Raw genomic sequence first — 21,629 nt, 5'->3', positions numbered from 1 at the left:
CTTTCTTTATGAATTAAACCCAAGAAAACTGAGGGACAGAGAGGAGGGAGAGAGAAATGGAAAGGGGGGGGGAAGAGGGAGGAGATAAAAGTAAATTCCTTGTTCTATTTATCTATGCCAAAGGGCTTGGCCAGGCCAATAGCTGAAGCAGGCCAGGGATCAGAAACCTTGAATAGCTTGCTACTTAATACCTGTTCTGCTCTAGGCAACTCTGAAGCGTTTGCTTTGATTCTTCAAGGCTAAAAGCCAGTTTTGATAGTTGGCCACAGGCAACATTTTTCAAATCACTTCATACAGCAACTCTTCTTCAGGAAAATGATGAAATAGTTCCAAACTGTCCTAAGTCTCCATTCACCCTCACTTCCAGCTCTGAGAGCTCAGATTCATTCAGCAATATCACGAAGAGGTTTTTTTATACAGCTAAATCAAGTTTTCTAATTTTTAGTCAATCAACCAACATGTACTTAAGAGAGAACAGTAAAATAGAGATGCAAGAAGTGAAAAGAATTGGTCTTACAGAATTGGAATTCCAATTGGGCAGGGAAATTAGCTAAGTCAACTAAACTAAAGATAAATATATTGTTTAGTATTAAGCATTAATATAACAGGAATTCAAAGATTAATAATAGAGTGCACCAGACAAGTCTTAAGTGGCTTGATGAAAAGGTAGAAGGAAGGCACATAAAGAGATCTAAGCTAAGAAATAATCAGTAAGATAAGAAAAACCAAGGAGAATAAACATGACAGATGAGGGAGATAATCAGAGATGAATACAAAAAAAAGTAAAACTGAAGATAGTATTAGGGATAAGGGTGGGGATGGAGTATGAGCTATAAATAACCGGTTTAATTAAAGTAGGTGTTTGTTAAGAAACACAGTTGAATAAATAGGGTGAGGCTGTATATGGAATGCTTTGCACGCCACGAAGACTAATAATAATAAAAAAAAGACTAATACAAACTTAAAGATTAGGCCTTAAAGATCTTGAAGATCAGGGAAGCAGCACCATTAATTTCTTTAGAGAGGGCAGTTTAACAGCAGCATGAAGGTAAAGATTGGAAGCCAGCATAGAAGTTGGTGGAGTTATTTAAGTGTGCGGTATTGAGAACCTCAACTAGCGTAACAGCATCCATTTATTAAGATTCGATAACATTTATTGAATGCCTGGATGTTTATCATACGCATGTGGTATTATTGGCCCACAGAAACAGTGAGATAATAAATGTTCATTGTTTTAAGCCGCTAAATTTTAGGGTAGTTCTTCTTAAAGTAATCTCTACACCCAATGTGGGGCTCAAAATCACAACCCTGAGATCAAGAGTCACATGCTCCACGACTGAGCCAGCCAGATGCCCCAAGGTAATTTGCTGTAGCAATAAATTACTAATGCAGAAGTGAAGCCAGCAAAGGTGACACCAAGGAAGTTTAGGCAGGAGGGGAACCAAAAAATATATTGCCACTGAAAGACAGGGGGAAAAACTGTTTCAAGTAGAAGGTAGGTAGATAGGGTCAGACATAAAAGAGGAATATAAGATGATAAAAGCTTAAAAAAAGGTTATTGAACTTGGTATAGTTCACAACTAATTAAAATAAGATAATGTATAAGAAGGTGCTTAGAATAAATGGTGACCAAATTGTTATTTTTTTAATTTTTAAAAAAATTTAAAACGGAATGCATCAAGAGACACATTATTTGAGACAGAGAGAGGGAACAAAAGAGTTGAGTGGGGTGACAGGGGAGATGGAGGAAGACCACTCCCCGCTGAGCAGGGAGCTTGGATCCCAGGACTCTAAGTCAGATAGATGCTAAATGACTGAGCCACCCAGGTGCCCCTCCCCATAACAAAATAAGAAGGTTTTAATTTATTCAAACCTCTGTCATATCACTTACTACATGATGCTATAAATTATTTACATGTCTGCCATCCCTAGTACCTATTAGTTCCTCCAAAGCAGGGACCTATAGTTTATTCATCTTTGAAGTCTCAATACCTAGAACAATACCTAATCCATTACGGATTTTCAGTCGTTAATTGAAAATTACTAAATGTAGGGGCAGCCGGGTGGCTCAGTCATTTAAGCATCTGCCTTCATCTCAGATCATGATCCCAGCGTCCTGGAATCCAGTCCAATGTAGGGCTCCCTGCTCAGCAGGGGGTCTGTTTATCCCTCTCCCTCTGCCTATACCCCAATTCGTACATGCATATTCTCTCAAATAAAGAAAATCTTTAAAAAATTTTTTTAAAAAAGAAAATTACTAAATGTAGTAAAAAACACAATGTCTTTCCAAACATATTCCTAGATTATAGATCATTTTTAAAGAGTTAAGACTTTTCTCCCACTTCTGCCTCTGTTAGATAGTATCTCTTCACCGTAATTCCCTACTTAACATTGTCCTATTTGTCCACCTTAGAAAACTGGCTGAAGGAGTACTATAAAAGTTATAGTTTTCCATTTTTATTTCCACACAAGCAGAGAAGTGATGTCTTTTATCCTGTATTTATATACGCAATTATTTTTTTCACTTTATAACTCATATTACTGATAATAGATATGATAGATAATGGAACTAAGCTTACACAAACACGACATAAATTAGTCTATGCTTTTTGCTATATCTCCATTAGCAGTATACATAACTATAGTCTATTACAGATTTTTAAAAAGAACGGGAATATAAAATCTGTCTCCTTTAGAGTATATCTCTACAAAATCCATACTTTTGGCTAAATATAAAAGATAAGATTTCTAAAAGTAGCTTTACAAAGGGGGGGGGACTATTTAAAATTATGACTCGGACACCTGAAACTCAGTGGATGAGCATCTGCCTTTGGCTCAGGTCATGATCCTGGGGTCCTGGGATCGAGTCCTGCATCAGGCTCTCCACAGGGAGTCTGCTTCTCCCTCTGCCTCTGTCTCTGCCTCTCTCTCTCTCTCTGTCTCTCATGAATAAATAAATAAAATATTTTTTTAAAAAAAGAAAAAAAAAGAAAACTAGTTGAGGTCCTTCTATCACGTATGTTTTCTTCTGCATTTTTCTACCGATTCTGCAGATTTCATACCTCTGATGTTAAAAAGACATTTGAGTGTCTTTTTCCTATCCAACTTATTGATACTCAGTGAATTAAACTGAGTATGTTTCTCAAAAGATAAATCCCCAGAAAAACAATAAGAAATAAAGACGAAAAGATGGGTGGGTAAGTTAGCATTAATTGTTAGACACCACTCATATAAGTGGTTCCTACGTCACCTTCTGCATGAGTCTCTTGAGTTTCAATGTCTTCACTTCTATAAATTCAACTGCATTCAGACTCAGTTCTAATTCAATTCTAACTGAGAAGTCCATCTCAGTTACACTGAACAACGCTGAATCCATTTCTTTCATGTCTTTCTTTCCAGATCATTCCAAATTTTGGTTTAGAATGTCAAAATACTTATTTGGGTATATCAGAATCTAAAATTCTGTATTCTCTTCCTCTCAAATTGATAACTGTCTAAATGAATTAAATAATGAAGTAATTAAGAGGCTATTTTTAGAAATTTAAGTAGAAGCATAAGAAATAAGAAAATGAGGTGAAGTTATATACAAATTAATTTAAAAAATGCTCAACTTTTAAAGGTCTATTTAAAAAACAAACCAATCACATTTTTAAATTTTAAAGTGGTCCTGATACACCAAATTAATAGAGTAACTTTGCTACTTAAAATAGAAATAGGCTACTGTCAATCTTAAGTAGTTATAATCCAGACAAATCTTACACTGAAAATGTTTATGGGCATTCACGCAGAACAGCTGCCACCCAGGATGACTAAAATAACACAAATTAGATGTAATTGAGTTAAAGGACCACACCAGGTTTGTAATTCAATTTGTCCTATGTGGTTTGGGTTTGGGTTTTTTTTTTTTTGCCCCTTCAGCAAACCACAGTTTGAAAACTTCATCAAATGGGAAGTACAAAGGAATAGGAATATATAAAGAAAATATTTAGCATGAACAATTTACATAAATTTACTTTAACAGTTTAAATGATTTTTTTTTAAGGTCTGAGTGCAACAATCACTTATTTAATAAAGCTTCCTTTGAGGGTCCTATTCAATAAAACTTCTTACTGCCAATTTCTCACTCTATCATAATTTATCCTAGCTGTAAAGTGAGTTTTGTTTTGATCTAGTTTCCTAACCTAGAAGTATACAACAGAGTCCAGGTTAGATTCAAGGCCACTTACAGAGTTCAGTCCAAAATCCTTAGGGTCATTAATGAGAGTCAAAAGTAGAGCCAGAATTTTTACCACAGTGGACCTTTCAGCAGCCTTAGATATGGTTGATTATACACTGCTGATAGATGTGGCTAATTACATTGTCATCACTGTGTTGATAATTTTGATATTATAAGTCTAGCCAGCAAAGAATTGTCCTTAGAAGAAGAATGTTTAAATAAGCTGTCCCAAAACTAACCAATCCCAAACCCTTGTTGGAATCTACTCATAAGGGCAATTTGATCACTAAGAGATTTTTAAGAAAAAGACTTAGGTTTAGAAACCTAATGTTGCCTCTCACTGTGCCCTTTCCATTAGAAGCCATGGATTTGAAGCAAAATTTGAGGTGAAGAATTTTCCAAATGAATAGGTTGAGTAATCAGCTCTCTCAGTTCATGCCATGACAATAGTTCCACATAAAGGCAAAGGGTCTGACATAATTAACAGGTTTCATTTCAGAAAATTCTACTTAACAAGGTTTCTCTGATAATTATGGTTAAAGCAGAACACAGGGGATCCCTGGATGGCTCAGTGGTTTAGCACCGCCTTCAGCCCAAGGCATGATCCTGGAGACCCGGGATCAAGTCCCACCATCGGGCTCCCTGCATGGAGCCTGCTTCTCCCTCTGCCTGTGTTTCTGCCTCTCTCTGTCTCTCTCATGAATAGATAAATAAAATCTTAAAAAAAAAAGAACACAGCAATAGGAGTGTATATCAACTTGATAACCAATCAGAAAACAAAATCACCTTTTTATCTCAATTACCTATAAACTAATCTGAATTCTTGCATGTATTAAAAAGTAATTTTGCCCTGAAAAGAGAACATACTTTTACTGAGACACTCTTGCCCCTTCAGTTTTTGGCTCTGACAAATACAGACATGAAAGGCACCTGGCCTAAATAATTCTTCCTTGCATAACACTCTGGAACACACCACAAACCTATTCCCTCTAAAGCCTAGATTCTTTTTTTTTTTTTTTAAAGCCTAGATTCTTCCAGCTTTCCTAAGACTGACTCCAAAACCACACACAAGTAGCTTAAACTTCTTAGGTTGTTCAGATAGTAAAGTTATTAATCGTGTCAAATGATAAGAGAAAATTATTTTTAAATCATATTTTAATAATACTGGTATCAGGGAAATAATTTTTTTAATTACAAGAGCTAGCTATTCAGTCTTCTGCCTGGTATCTGACACCACCTGAAGTATACTGTAAATCTTCATGAACAACAAGGCCGAGAAGTACTACTGGCTAATTATAGGGGTCTCATGTATAAACCAGATGCTGAATAGAAGATGACTAAGATTACTGCCAGCTAGAACATGTATAAAGTACTAAAACTATCTTGGGAGCCTAATCATTACTCTTATGCACACCCCCCACACACACACACACAAATGTAGTTCCATTCTTAAAAGGATAAGAATGCACTAATGTGGCAAGGCCATCTTCTATATTAAACTCATTCATAGTGAAGAGTCATCTCTACAACTTTAAAATATTTGTCTCCACTGAATTAAATAAACCTCGAATTATCTAGCCATATGTATGTATAACATACTAGTCATATAAAACAAAAATCTCCAGGAGGGAATCTGGAATATATTAAGAACCATGTATTCTTCAAGACCCAGCTCAAATCCTATCTATTACAATTTATTCCCCTTTCTCCACTTTCCAAATTTTCTATGCTATCAAACTGCCTTTATTTTAATAACAATTTTTTTCTTTTTACCTTTTTTTTTTTTTTTGGAGGTGGGTAGGGGCAGAGAGAGAGAGAGAGAATCTTAAGTAAGCTCCAGGCCTACCACAGACCCAGGGCTGAATCTCAGGACCCTGAGATCATGACCTGAACTGAAATCAAGAGTCAGATGCTTAAGCAACCAACTTAGCCACCCAGGTGCCCCAACAACAATTTTTTGGAATACAAAGCTGTAATTCAGTTTAAATTTGCAGGCAAAGAAAGGAAAAACAATAGAGATGCAAAGTATGTCAATGGTATCCTCTCTAATTGCCCTGCTTGGTTACTTGACTGATTTGATTGTAAACTTCAAGAGCAATCAAAAAGTAACCTTGTTTTACCTGCAAAGCTAAACTCCAAAACCAACTCTACTAAATCTACAGATAGAAAGAAAATATGTTCTACTGCTATAAGAAGTAAACAGACTTAAATTTGGAACTAACCAAACCCCAGTCATCTTTCAAAATTCATATGAAACTGCTGAATAAGGAAACATCCATTTTTACATCAGTTCACAATCTCTTGCTTCAGCTGAGACTGGTCTGAAGCATTCCAGAGTAGTTTACCTACTGAGGTATAAACATAACCATTCCATTTCAGCATAGGTTATACAAGTTTCATATGTGTTTATAAATACTTTGATTGTGAAATATATACTCTAAAAATTGTAATCTTAATTTTTCACATCATAACAGAATAGTCTCCAGATGCAGAAAACACACAGCAAACACTGCTGGACTTCGTGCAATCAAGTGTCAGTTTTGTTCACCAGTTGGACATTAAGCTTTGAAAGAATTCTCACATCCCCCTGGGGTGACATCAATTTGGAAAGAAGTACAATGAGAAAGAATGCATTTCTTTAAACTCTTCCTCAAATATCTCCTTTCATCTACAATTGTTTTTTCTTTAAAGAGAGTTTACTGGTGGTTTGCATCAACCAAAGAAACAACAGGTATTTTTCAAGGAGGTTAAGAGTCTCTTGTCTGCTTTTATAACAAAAACCAATCAATCACAAGGTGAAAAGTGGAATTCAGAAAGAGAATCTGACACGATGACTCCACAGAAACGGTTAGAATTCCAGTAAAATGGCAAATTTTACATATGACTTTCTATTTCAAGGTTATCTAAACGTCAGAACTCATGGAGACTATTTGAACAACATAAAAATACAAATATCCTCCTCCCCTCTCCCCACAAAAAACAAATTGAAAGGTGGGTCACCAACTTTTGTAAAAAGCAGTAAATGGCTCAGAACATTAGAGCTAGAGAAAGCTATCTAAAAACATCATGGATTTACTCCTACAATGTCACAAAACTTTACTTTTCTATTAGTTTTCAGCTTTGTTCTACCTAACACAGAGCATGCTTTGTTGACCTAAGAGAAAATGATAAACAAAAACTTTAGATAACTTATTCTGAGTACTCTTCTCACTTTCAAGAACTTACTTTTTTCTTTTTTTTTTAAGATTTTATTTATTTATTCATGAGAGACACAGAGAAAGAGGCAGAGACACAGGCAGAGGGAGAAGCAGGCTCCCCGTGGAGAGCCCAATGCGGACTGGATCCCTGGACCCCAGGACCATGCCCCGAGCCAAAGGCAGATGCTCAACCACTGAGCCACCCAAGTGCCCCTCAAGAACTTTCTTAAATAATGCAAAAACCACCCTACTACTGCCATTAATTGATTTGGAATTTCTACCAAGCAGTACAAAATAGTGGGCAGTGGTTATATTTATTATTTCAGAAAACATCCCTTTGTAAGTTAGGAGTCAGAAATAATCTACTACATGTTACAGGTGGGGAAATTTAAGAGCAAGAAGTGACCTACCATCACAAAGTGAGTCAGTGATGGGCTGGGACTGACTCCCCAAATCCTGACTTCTAACTCTTTGTTCCTGGTATATGAAGGGACCTCTTAAATCTTTAAACACTCAAAAACATATAATAACTGCAAATATCTCACAAGTATTTTCTTAGATCACCCCTTCACTTTGACTCAGTCCTGTATTTTGGTAGTAATAATAGTACTTGACAGTTATGAAGTCCTTTGAGTGGCTTACTTTGAACATTAAAGGAAACATTCAAGGAAGAGTGACAAATAAGTAGCACAAGTTTCATCTATTTCAACATTATTAAATGATCTATACTCATAATTAACCACAACGTATGCACAGAAAAGTTTCAGTTTATCAGAATGTAGTCTCTAAAATAAAATTGTCCATAACTTAAAAGAACTCTAGAGCTGTAAAAACCCAAAAGATCACCTTATATCCTCATTTTACAGATTTCAAATTTGTTTCTTGAGTTAATTTGGGAATTTAAGTGCTAAACAGAAGCAACTGAGGAGGGAGGACCTAAGCATATGGAAAAGGGAAAACCAGATGTATATATACCGCAAAGAACCTTGGTTACATTCAATTTCCAGCAATGCCAGTAATTGGGGAGTAGGGTATAGGAAAGGGAGGGGGTAGGGTGTTAATGTCAGTGATGTCCTTTGAACTGGGTCCAACAGTGTTTCTAAGACATTCTAATTTTTAAGGAAAACATTCCTCCCCCACCCAGCAATTGCAAGCTTCTTCTTATTTAATTGGCAGCAGGATCAATACTTGCTTGCTGTGCTTTTTTCTCTATTACCTTCTAATTGTCCATATGAGATTACCAAGAGAAGAGGAAATGGACAAGCTTCTTGTAGCAACAATACTACGAAGTAGAAGTTGAAAAAAATGTGATAAATCATCTGTACTGGGCAGCCCCGGTGGCTCAGCTGTTTAGTGCCGCCTTCAGCCCAGGGCTGAAGTGATCCTGGAGACTCGGGATCAAGTCCCACGTCAGGTTCCCTGCATGGAGCCTGCTTCTCCCTCTGCCTGTGTCTCTGCCTCTCTCTCTCCCTCTTTCTCTCCCTCTCTCTCTCTCTCTGTGTGTGCCTGTAATAAATAAATAAATAAATCTTTAAAAAAAATAAATCAAAATAAATAAATAAATAAATAAATCATCTGTACTGATATGAAGAGATCTCTAAGATATACTGCAGAATATAAAAAGCAAGTTTACCAAATGAGAAACAGTATGATACCACTTTTGTGGGGAAAGCAGACACAAACACACACACAAAACACTACTATACATCTTTCATAAACCTATTTATCTACCCATACATGTATCTTTAAGTTACTGCACAGAAAAAGGTCTGAAGCCCCAAACTGAAAATAGTTCTGATGTCAGGAGAAAGCTGATTGGGATTGGGGTGATAGTGGTAAGGGGAATGTCAAAGGAGCCTTCATAGGTATTCTGAATGTTCTGAACATGTTAATACATGACTTACATAATAAAAAATAATTTTTTAAAAAAGAATCAGACATATACAGAAAGGAGAAGAGTTAATGGGGAATATGCAAAGGTTATGTAAAAACATGCCTAGGCACAAGCTTTAGAAAGCCTCTTCTTCCCTCTGAACTCTAGGTAAAGAGCTGCTGTTTTCCTTCCTTCAGTTTAGTCCTTAAACCCACCATCTCTGGCTCCATCCTATTGACTCTTAACAATGCACCAGTGTGAAGGCTCTTAGTGGTTTCTTATCTGTTCCTTATTCCCTTGGAAAATGAAATAAGGCAGGAATAGTAGGTATATAAGGATATAAGGGTAATGTGTTCTCCCTTAATTCTTGAACTATACCAGGAATCTACCAAGGCTCTTTTCTTCTATCCTCCACCTATAAAAATAGGAGCTGGCTCTTGACTATCAATAGTAATAAAAAGGAGGCATTCCTCTAATACTGTTATAAACTAGCTCATCACTGCTCTGGCTCTAGTGCCTTCTGGAATTAAGTCCTTCCTCCTGGCTGGCCTCAGGTAGAAGTAGTCCACAGCTCCTAATCTGACCTCTGCTCTAATGGGTATCCCTAAATGCCATGTTCTATACACATGGCTCGTTTCTTTTGCCCTATTTTGTCAAGAGTATTATTTATAAAATCTTGGTTTCCTCAGTTGTTCCACACAAGCAGTTTATCAAAGAAGAGTATTCTGTGTGTATGGAGCAAGGAACAGTATGATCAAGAGCACAAGGAGAGCAAGCTCAGGGAATAATAAGGAAACCGGTGAGACAGAATAAAGGTTCCTGTGTGCTTAGCAGTAGAGTGGGGGTAGGGAGTGGCAATTGTGGCAGAAAATAAGGTGAGAATAGTAGATTGGGGCCAGACTATGAAGCACTTGCATGACAGCTAAAGAGGTTAGACTTTATCCTTTCAACATAATAGGGACCCATCAAGGGTTTTTAAGTCAGAGAATGATATGATTAGATCTGTCTTTAAAGATATTTGACAGCATGCTGGAGGATGGATTGGAAAAGGAAAGCCTCAAAGTAGATAAGCAGCTCTCCTCAGAACTGGAATGAAAGGTGAAAAGGGCCTATGCGGGGCAATGGCTATGAGAACAGAGAAAAGGAAACAAACATATTCAAAAGCAATTTTGGAGACAGAAGAGACAGGACTTGTTGATAGATTGGTTGTGGAGCCTAAGAAAACATAAGGACTCAAGATGAATGTGAGGTTTCCAGCTGAGAGGATTGGGAGGCCATTTAAGAAGATAGAGAATAGGGGGAAGGAGGTGTTTAGACAGTGTGTGGAAAATGGAGTTTGGAATTTGTTGAACTGTATGCTAGCATATCAACTCTCAGTAAGCCTCAAAAGGATAAGGATTTTGTTTGCTAATTTTCTCTGTGCTGCACCCAGTTGCAAAGCCATGTGCGATCAATTCAAGTTTGTGAGGACAGTGATAATGCTAAGCTATCTCAGGATAATTGAGACTTGACAATATTTAAGATATCTCTTCAAGGTCCCTGTATAGAAAGGAAATATGAGACAAGGAGATTTGTTTTACTTTTCTGTCAAATTTCTTCTTTAGTAGTTTCCAAAATAAATTTCCACTAATAATAGGGCTTTTAACAAGAAGGCCCATTACTAAGAGCAGCCTGAGGCAGACCAGAATACCTCTCACAACTTTACATTCTGCACATTCCAATACTCAAGTCATATCACCTTTAATTCTCTTTCTTGTTCAAGAACCTGTACTACCACTTAAGATTCTAAAACCAGCCACTCCCAATAGTCAAACATAATAAGAGCCATTTAAACAATTTGAAAACAAAAACCAAAACACTGTTGTGTTTTATTTGAAAAATCTTAAGAGGGGTATATGGGGGGGGGGGGAAGCATCATTTGTTCTGGTTGGTATTGTTGTGCAATGTTTTCTGGGGTTTGCCTTGTAGACATGTTGAAATCATAACTAAATAAATCAGCTTCGGCAACACAAAGAAACAATATTCCCTTCCCCCTTGGACGCCTGAAGGAAAAATGGCATCTTCACCATGATGTGCACACACTTTGGAGCTGCTTTGTTTTTAATCCTCTGCCAAGTCAAGTTTTAGTTTTATTTTAATCTTAGTAACCACAGTAAATTCCAAATCTTTGACAAGTAAATGCTTTCTTCCTTGCCAGAATCCCACTCACTTTCCTTTCTAACTCTTCGAATTTAAGAGTTCAATAATGCCTGCACTGATGTCTTTTCATAAGAAAGAAAATACACTATAAATTAAGTATATTTCCTGATATTTACAAGTTATTCTACATGTGACATAGGTTAATATAAAATTATATCTTTCCTGCCCATCATTTTAAAAAATATATATATTCACTTGTACTTTAGGGGAAGGAACAAATAGGAAGTCAGGAGATCAGGGCTCAATCCTCATTCATTTTAGCTGACTTGTTGTTAGTCAAGCAACTTAAAGTAGGTTTCTTACATGAAAAAGACAAATAGGCTGGTCGGTTTTTAAAGACCCTTCTCTTTAACCTTAAAATTCTGTTTCTTAAGATCATAGCTGTTATCTGATTTTTTTTTTTAACACATGGAAAGCAGTCATTCAAAGAAACACTCCTAAGAAAAATACTAGTTTTTGTGGTAACATGGAATAAACATCAGAAATTATCTAACCCATACAGCTTTGAAACTATATTCCAAGAGTTATGTATTGTTTTGTTTATTGGAAAAATTCTATAGTTTAAAGAAAAAGATTACAACCTACTAATCTAATCCAACTCTGTCATTACAGATGAAAAATTGAGATGAGGATTAGAAAAAGGAATATAACAAATCCATAAAATACCACGCAACTATTAAACATGATGGCAAGAAATAAAAGGTCATGATAAATTTAAAAAGAAGTGAGGATATTAAACTGTGTATTTATAAAAAATGGCATTTAGGTATTAACCTATTTTTCAGGGTAATATATTCACTGTATTACTTTCACTAATTTTTTTTTTTTTAAGATTTGTTTACTTGAGAGAGACAGAGAAAGAGAGAGAATGTGCCCACAGGTGGGGGCTAGAGAGAGAAGGAGAGAGAATCTCAAGCTGACTCCATGCTGAATGTGAAGCCCCATGCAAGACTCTATCCCATGGACCCTGAGATCACGACTTGAGCAAACCCAAGAGTCAGATGCTTAACTGTGCCACCTAGGCACCCTTCACTAAAACATTTTTACTATCAATATTCAAAACAACAAAATATACAATAAAATGCAACAAATGATCCAAAACCTCAACACCGAGAAATATTCGATATTAACATTTAGTGAATATCACCAGAGAGCTATTCACATGTACAGATGGATAGATAGATGAACAGGAACAAATTCATTATTTCTGGGATAAGAATATACTAACTTTTAAAAATAAAAAATATAATTTTAATTTTACTTGAAATCAATAGAAGCTAACATAAAACTGAAGAAATTTTAAACCTTAGATAAATGCTACTTCACTCAGAAAGCAGTAACTGTGAAAAATCCCTCTAAATTTAAGTCATTTTAAAAACCATAAATAATTACAACTATTTTAAAATTTAGACATTACTGATAAAATTGTTGCTATGAAAGGAGATTAATAATTTCCATTTCCCTCCCACCTACTTCCAACCTTTGTTTTACTTTGCCCTGATGTATAATGTCTATATTTTGTTCTGTTACCACAGTTTCCATAGTCCCTAAATCTTAGATTTATATGTAAGTTATTTATTTTATTTTTTTTTTTTAAATATCAATTTTATCTTTTTTTTTTAAAGATTTATTTATTTATTTATGACAGACACAGAGAGGGAGAGAGAGGCAGAGACACAGGAGGGAGAAGCAGGCTCCAGCCGGGAGCCCGATGCGGGACTCGATCCTGTGACTCCTGGATCGCGCCCTGGGCCAAAGGCAGGCGCTAAACCGCTGAGCCACCCAGGGATCCCCGATTTATTTTTTTTAATGTGAGGCTTGAACTCTTGATCCTGAGATCAAGACCTGAGCTGAGATCAAGAGTCTGGTGGGTTAACTGAGCCACCCAGGTGCCCCTATGTATTTAATATTCACAACCAGTTGTTATTTTGAGTCATCTCTTGTTGGCTCAGTTATAATAAGTAGGCTTTTCAGAAAGGTCTCACAAATGTTTATTCTCTAGATTCTTTCATATTTGATGATTTATATGCCTGTTGCCTTTAGTCCTCAGCAACAATTTGGCCAGATATAATGCTCTTGGGTCATACTTTGGGTCATACCTTCTTTTTTATCTGAACTGTGTTGATACTGCTCCTCCAGGATTGTACTTTGTTGTGGAGAAATCTGGGAACAGTCTAATTTACTCTCTTGCAGATGACTTTTGCTTTTGCATGAATGACTGAAGGAGTCTTTCTTCAGTGACAATCAGAATATGAATTGATGCTGATTCCTTACCAATTTCAGTATTCAATGTTAACTTTTTGAGGGGCAGATTCAATTTTTCACTTCAGTGAAGTTTTGCTCTATCAATTCTCTACTTTTTAGTCCCATTTGTTGGATCCTCTTCCTCACAGACATCAGTAATCTTTTCCTTGACTCTTCTTTGTATATCATCTATCACTATTAACCAGTTTGCTTTAAACTATCTTTTACCCCTGTGTTTAGTGTGATTATTTCAAGCTTTTGCTCCAAACCATTATATTTTCAGTCACCTCTCTTCTATTCCCTATTGGTTCTATATCACTTATTAGTTCTTCAACCATGTTGTTCTAGCCCTTAATTTGTTTCCTTAGCTCTACAACCTCATTTTTCCTCAATAAGAATTTCTTAGAATTTATTTATTTTTTTTTAAATTTTTTTTTTTAATTTTATTTATTTATGATAGTCACATAGAGAGAGAGAGAGAGAGAGAGGCAGAGACACAGGCAGAAGGAGAAGCAGGCTCCATGCACCGGGAGCCTGACGTGGGATTCGATCCGGGGTCTCCAGGATCGCGCCCTGGGCCAAAGGCAGGCGCCAAACCGCTGCGCCACCCAGGGATCCCTTAGAATTTATTTATTATTTCTATCTGTATATTGCGTGTGATTCTGTGTGTATAATATGCATGTACTATAAAAGCCCAAAAGACTATACACCAAAATTTTAATAACTTTCTGTTGTAGTCAATGATTTTTTTCCTTTTTTGCCTATTAGATTTCCTAAATTTTTTCAGAGTGAACATATCTATTACTTGCACATTGATTCTGATAAACACATACACATATATATAAATATCCTATATATATCTTTAGAAAAAAATTGTATTTCTAGAAAAAATAGGAGAGGTGAAATAATCTAAGGAAGTTATCAGTAGGATTATAACATTTAACTCTATTATGCTATTTCCAAGATGTTTGTTTCTGACAGGATAGCTATAAGTTTTAAGAGAACTGAAGTATCCAGCTAGGGACTAACCATCTTTATGTCAATGATCCAAAATGTATAACTTTCTAATAATATTCTTCCTCAAGTTATACTTGGTTGTAGTCTTTGGAAAGTAGGAAAGTAAGCTGTGTGAGCAGTCAGATATACAGCATATAATCTGTATCATAGAGATACAAAGTAGATATGAGTAAAAACCACTCCTACTTTCTTTCTGACTTTGTTCTGTTTCAGAGGTTAAGCAAGTATAGACCTCAGATGATCTTTCCATGAAAACTGTATCTAGAAAAGGAAATTCCTCTCAGAGTAAAGCTCATATTGATTAATATGTCTAGGCTCTATACAGTGTTTTTGAAAATATATTTCTCTTAAATTTATCTTCTCTTAGATATATCATGGGTATATTACTATACTTATACTCACTCTGATTCTTTCAAATTCCTAAAATCTTAGGACAGGGTCCTGGAACAAAAAGCAATTTTTATTTTATTTTGCTTTATTTTATTTTATTTTATTTTATTTTATTTTATTTTATTTTATTTTATTTATGTATGTATTTGAGAGAGCAGGCATGCATGCTCACAGGAATAGGGAGAAGGGGCAGAGGGAGAGGGAGAGGGAGAGAATCGCAAGCAGACACTTCATGAGATCATGACAGGAGCCAAAATCAAGAGTCTGACGCTTAACGGACTGAGCCACCCAGGCGACCCAGCAATTTTTTTATTTTTTATTTTATTTTATTTTTTTTAGTTTTATTTTTTATTTTTTTCCCCAGCAATTTTTTTAAAACAAAAAATAAAAATTATAGGATCTTCTGAAATGAGCTGAAAAAAAAAACTTAGAACTTTCACTGATGGTTAAGAAAACAAATGTGAAAAAAAAAAAAAAGAAAGAAAACAAATGTGATTTATAAAAAATAATCATAAAAGATCTGAATTTTTTTTTTTTGGAAGAGATGAAATGATGTCATAGAAAGACCAGGTAAAATGGAATCAAACTGTTCCTGAATTTGAGTCTCAGCTCTTACCAAACTGTGGTGACTTTCAACAAACCATTTAACTTCTCTGAACTTGATTCATCTACTCAATAAACAGTATTTATTTCTGTCAAGTAATATATTTATATACTTATTATAGAATATTAACTTTATAGTTGTATTTTTATATAAAATTTAGAAAGTGATTTTAAAAGGTCTCATTCTTGGTAGAAATGGACAAATATAAAATTGATTTTAAAAATTAGTTGTCGGGATCCCTGGGTGGCGCAGTGGTTTGGCGCCTGCCTTTGGCCCAGGGCGCGATCCTGGAGACCCGGGATCAAATCCCACGTCGGGTTCCCGGTGCATGGAGCCTGCTTCTCCCTCTGCCTGTGTCTGCCTCTCTATCTGTGTGTGACTATCATAAATAAATAAAAATTTAAAAAAATAAATAAATAAAATAAAATAAAATAAAATAAAATAAAATAAAATAAAATAAAATAAAAATAAAAATTAGTTGTCTATATCTATACACACACACAAACTAGAAAGAAGACACAGCATGGTAATTTTTTTACTTCTTTATAAACTAATCATTAACAATCTGATAACACTTAAAGATACATCAGGATATTTATCCCTGGGCTTTTATTTTTCAATGCTAACATAAATTTAAAAAAAAAATACTGACCAAAACAACCAAGGAGAATCAAAGAGAAACATCATGAAAGTCAAAAACAAATTTTAAAAAACTGACCACAATAAAAGATGTAGCAAGTAACCTCTGAAGCTTCCTTGAAATATAATAGAAAAAGTCATAATAAATCTAGATAAAGGGCAAAAAAGGTAAGTTAGGGGAAAAAGAATGGTTTTCAGGGAAATATTAAAAAGCTACCTTGTCAGTCTAGGAAGTATCTTCTTAGTGTCTGGAACATTCTAACAAAGAAAACTAAGCTTAATAGTTGTATCCACATAATGACTTTGGATGAGCAGTTTTAAAATTTAGTAATGCAAGTTAAAGTAGACGGATACTCTGAAGGAGGATCTAGTAGTAAAATTTGGTTTTGCTCAAATAAGAGTTGGACAATCTTCAGAAAGCATGGAGATCTTATTCACTTAGCTCCAGCTCTGTTTCATCAAATTTGCATTCAATCCTCCAACACTATTCCAGAAGTTTGCCCCAAATAAGAATAGGAATAAAAATAAAAAGGAATATTTGTTCACTATAGCTTTTATCCGAATTTCCTGTTTACTGTATTCAGTCTTGATTTCATATGAAGTTTATTTGACAAGCACTTGGTGGTAAAACTAGACACCAAATTTTTCCTCCATGAAAACCAACGTGGGTGGCTTCTCTGTATGTTTCATCTTTTTACAAGAGGGTACTTCTTTGTGGTGGCATAAGACCTCATATAGCTCTCTGTGAGACATTCTGCTGCCCAAACTGACTAGGCATTCAGTTAATTCCATCTCTCTGTGTCCTACTGTATGAATAATTATCAGAAGTTTCAGCCAATCTAAAGTCACAAAAGGGAAGAAAAGCATAAAGAAAATCATCATCAAATAAAAATAAAGTTTAATGTACAGAGCACTCTGATAAGCATTATGCAAAATAAGCAGATATAATCTCTGCCTTCCAGAAGCCTCCATGCTAGAGCAGATGATGTCGACACAGACATATAAACAGACTTTCACAATGTAGAACAGAGACTTGACGACTGCCAGTAGAGCAGAAATAAATCAACAACAGCTAAATATTTACAAAATGTGAGAGATTTATTATGTGCAATGTATTTTGTATAATACATAAAATAATCCTTGGAATTGGTGACGGTTGAATAAAGATACATTTCTTTTGTGTCCTGATCCCACTTTCTCTCTGACTCCTCATGTAACCCTTAGGTTTTAAACTACAGTGATTATTTGTTGTTGCCCTATAAAAATGAAATAATAGCATTTAAATTTCTCCCAGGTTATATATGCTGTAAGTGTATAGGTTCAGGAAAATATAACACAGAAAATTATATTATTATAATTTGTAATGAATTGAATCAGGACAGTAATTCAATTTTTAAAATCCCTAATGAAAAATATTCTCACATGACACACTTAATGATACCACCTTAGCCATTTGGGAACAAGAACTTCTGAAATAGCTGATCTGATATTTTGACTAAAAATAGGGAATCTAGTGTTATATAAATGGAATTATCATTCCCCATCAAATGCTACCCATTTTTATTTCTCTGAAACTTCCTCTGGCCATTTTCATTTATTTTTCCCTTTTCTCCGATTTCCTTTCTTTTCATGTCTTCTTGTCCACCTCTGACTGTGGGATCTACAAATACAAACTCCCCAAATAGTGGGAGGAATCAGGGACCTTTTTCCCTTTAGAAAAGGAACTAAGGAAAGTAGCTTCCTAAATACCACATCTCCACCTCTGCTCCAACTTTGCTTATTCTATTTTCTTTGCCAAAAGTGGAACTCTTACCCCCAGTGCCATCCTAATCTGTCCAAAGTCTACATATACTACAATGTCTAGCTCACATGCCTTTCTTTATGAAGCATTCACCTTGACAAAAAAGAACGGGATCTCTTATCAAGACAGTCCTCTCAGAGGGTTCAATTCTGCTTTGTTCTATAGATGTTTGTTAAGTTCATAAAATAAAATTTGAGTTAGCCACATGGCATTTCATGTCTCACTTTTCTAAACTATCAGCAACATCTATATGTAATGTTTCACTTTTTATCATAACAAATTCTGAAAATTAAAAGTCTTCTCGGATTGAGTCAAACATCTTTTACACATTAGCCTGTTTCTTGATTTGGTGTATTTCCAAACCCAGAAAAATATCTTTCCTATGAAACAGATGAAATCAGAAACAAGAGGAGGCAGACACTATGTCAGGCAAAACCAGCCACTGAGTGACAGAAAAGATATGCTTGGCAAAATCCCAAGCTACATTCCTAGAACGAACTCTTAGTCCCTAAAGAGATTCTGTTTTCTTATACTACTTGAAAGTACCTTCAAGTCCTAAGTGTACATTACTTTTTTATGATCCAGCCATAAACAGTAACAGTACCATCATCATTTATATTTCTGGATCCAAGATATGTACCTCATTATGAATTAGCTGACAACAAAATTCTTCATATTTCTGAGTATAGCCTTTCATGGAATATTCTTCTGTCCTTTTAAGCAAAAAAAAAAAAAAAAAAAAAAAGTGGGGGGGGGAATTTTACTAGAGACAGGCAAGAAATAAAATTATCTATCCTCAATTATATCCTCACTGAAACTCAACAATTCATATCATTTTAACTACCTCTTACTATAACTACTCCACATCTTTTCTCCACTCCTTTCTCCTCATTCCTCGCAAATGGCCTTACTTTTTTTAATGAGATGTCTGAGGTCATATGGTATATCCTCCCTCTGCATCTGTCCTTTCTACCAAGAAGCTCCCCTGTACCTTCACCCATCTTTTGTGCTCTTTCTCCTCTTATCTCTAAAGATTCTCTCCCAATATGAATACCTCAACCCATACATTTTATTTCCTTCTTTCCAGACTCCAAGATCTGTCCGTCAGTAATCAACCCCCTATTCCTGAGGACCTTTTTGCTCCTTCTCTAAAGATTCCTTTACCTCTGCCTACAAATATGTTCATTTTCCCATTAAAAAAAAAAAAAAAAAAAGGATGAAGAGAACAAGCCTTCCTTTCACCTTAGTCCTTCTATGGCTAACATTTCATCTCTCTACTCCCATACATCTCCTAAACCTTGAAAGAGTAGCTCATAACAATTAAATTCATTTTTTATAAGGTACTCCATTCTTTAACTTTCTGGATTTTTTTCACCATATCACTGTACTAAAACTATCTTCTTCTTCTTCTTCTTTTTTTTTTTTCTTTTTCTAAAACTATCTTCTTAAAGGCCATCTGTGACCTCAAAACCACCAAACCTAGAGGTCTTTACTTAATCCTCAGGTATTTCCTCCTCTGTGGAGCATACGATACTAGGGACCAAACTTTCACTAAGATTCTTTCACCTTTTGTTTCTAAGTCATATGCTGGTCTGGAGAGCAAACATCACAGCCAGCAGCTACACCTATCAAATGCCTACAATCATTTCCCTCATTCATAAGACATAGGAAAAGAAGCACTTCTTTCACTGGGTCTGTCCCAAGTGGAAATTTAGCACATAGAATCTCACCTATTGGGTGAGCTGGGGAATGATAATATAACCTTGGCACTGAGACTGTAGGCCTCTGATTCCTCACACTGTTCTCTTGATTATCAGTCCTAGCAGCTTCTGTGATGTTTAAATAGGGAGAATAATGGAGTTAACTCAAGCTAGAGGACTATTATAACTGATTTCCCAAAACGTTGGAGAGCGGGGAGCACAGTTCTTTGGCAAAAAAGACCATTCACTGCACAGTGAAAAGTCTAGGGCAGTACACAGCAGAGATTACAGGAACAGAAACTATAGGAGCCTCAGTAACACAGGTCACACAGCAGAAGCCAGGCTTCTTTAACACACTCCTTTCTCTGCTCTTTGATCACTCTTACTAACTTATTTTCTTCTATTCAAACTCCAAAAGTTATGTAATGTATTTCTTAAGGCTTTATTTTCAACCTTCTCTTCCTGTTGCTTTCTCCTCCTTACCATTTTTTTGTGTCCCTACACATTCATCTCAAGTACTTCTTAATCTTTTTAATTCCCCAAACCAGCTCCTCCTCCTATTCCTGTTTGTATTACTGGCATCACCACTACCCTAGCTACCCAGATGAAAATCTGCCTTAAATTCTCTCTTTTCCTTTGTTCTACACGTATAATCATGGCTCGGTTCTGCTGATTCAGCCTAGCAATTGTTTCTCCTTTCTTTCCCATTTCCACTGCCACACCTTATGTCAGGCCCTTGTTATATTTTACCTGAGCCTCTGCAATGTCCTCTATATTTCACTTCTTAGTTTCTGTTTCTCCCTACTCCATTGTATCCTTTCAGTTAATCATCCTAAAGCACAGCTACTGGTTCCTCTCCTGTTGCTGCTAAAAAGCTTCACAGGTTCCCACTGCCTAGATAATAAAGTTCAAAATCTTCACGTCTTCAGTTAACTTTTATTTACTTTTTTAAAGATTTTATTTATGAGAGAGAGAGAGAGAGGCACAGACACAGGCAGAGGGAGAAGCAGGCTCCATGCAGGAAGCCTGACATGGGACTCGATCCCAGGTCTCCAGGATCACACCCCAGGCAGAAGGAGGCACTAAACCGCTGAGCCACCCAGGCTGCCCTTCAGTTAACTTTTAAAACCTTCCATGACCTGGATCCAGCCTTCATTTCCCATTTTATCTCTCACCACTGTCTTCCATGAAAGCTATACTTCACCCATCTCAACTACTCCCTGTTCCTAAATATCTCTACATCTCCACCTCTGCTCCATCTTTGCTCATACTTTTGTCTTTGCCAAAAGCCTGACTCTTACCCCAATCCCATCCTAATCTGTCAGAATTCTACATGTACTTCGATGTCCAGGTCACATGCTTCTTTGATGAAGCATTCATCTTAACAAAAGGATGAGATATGGCTTGTCCAAAGAGTCCTCTCAGACAGTTCATTCTACTTTGTTCTAGAGATGTTTGTATATTTATGTTCCCTGCCTAACTAAACACTTGGTTCTCTGAGGACAAAAACAATAATCACCTTGCTCTTTCTGCAATGCTTAGCATAGTATCCTATAGTAGATGGGACTAGAATATGTGCTGAATTAATGAAGTCTCACAAAATAGCTGGTGTAATTACAGACACTCAGTTGAGAATGCCAAAGGACATCTGACTCAGAAATAGTTTCATGCTAAAAAGGAACCCGCTTTTGCTTTTAGAATCCTCAGAGAGCTCTGAAGTTGCACTCTTTCAAAATTCTCATTGTATGC

At 35.9% G+C, this 21,629-nt stretch overlaps 1 protein-coding gene across 13 annotated transcripts in view; it reads right to left on the bottom strand.

Annotated features, from left to right (window-relative positions):
• Positions 1 to 21,629, bottom strand: part of RAD51B (RAD51 paralog B) — a 696,371-nt gene that overhangs the window by 573,515 nt on the left and 101,227 nt on the right. The gene's annotated exons all lie outside the window — the stretch shown is intronic.

Source organism: Canis lupus, chromosome 9 (assembly GCF_048164855.1).
Source record: "Canis lupus baileyi chromosome 9, mCanLup2.hap1, whole genome shotgun sequence".
In the NCBI taxonomy this organism is placed as follows: Eukaryota; Metazoa; Chordata; class Mammalia; order Carnivora; family Canidae; genus Canis; species Canis lupus.
Note: the sequence above shows the minus strand (reverse complement) of the source record. Positions and strands in the feature narration are given on the sequence as shown.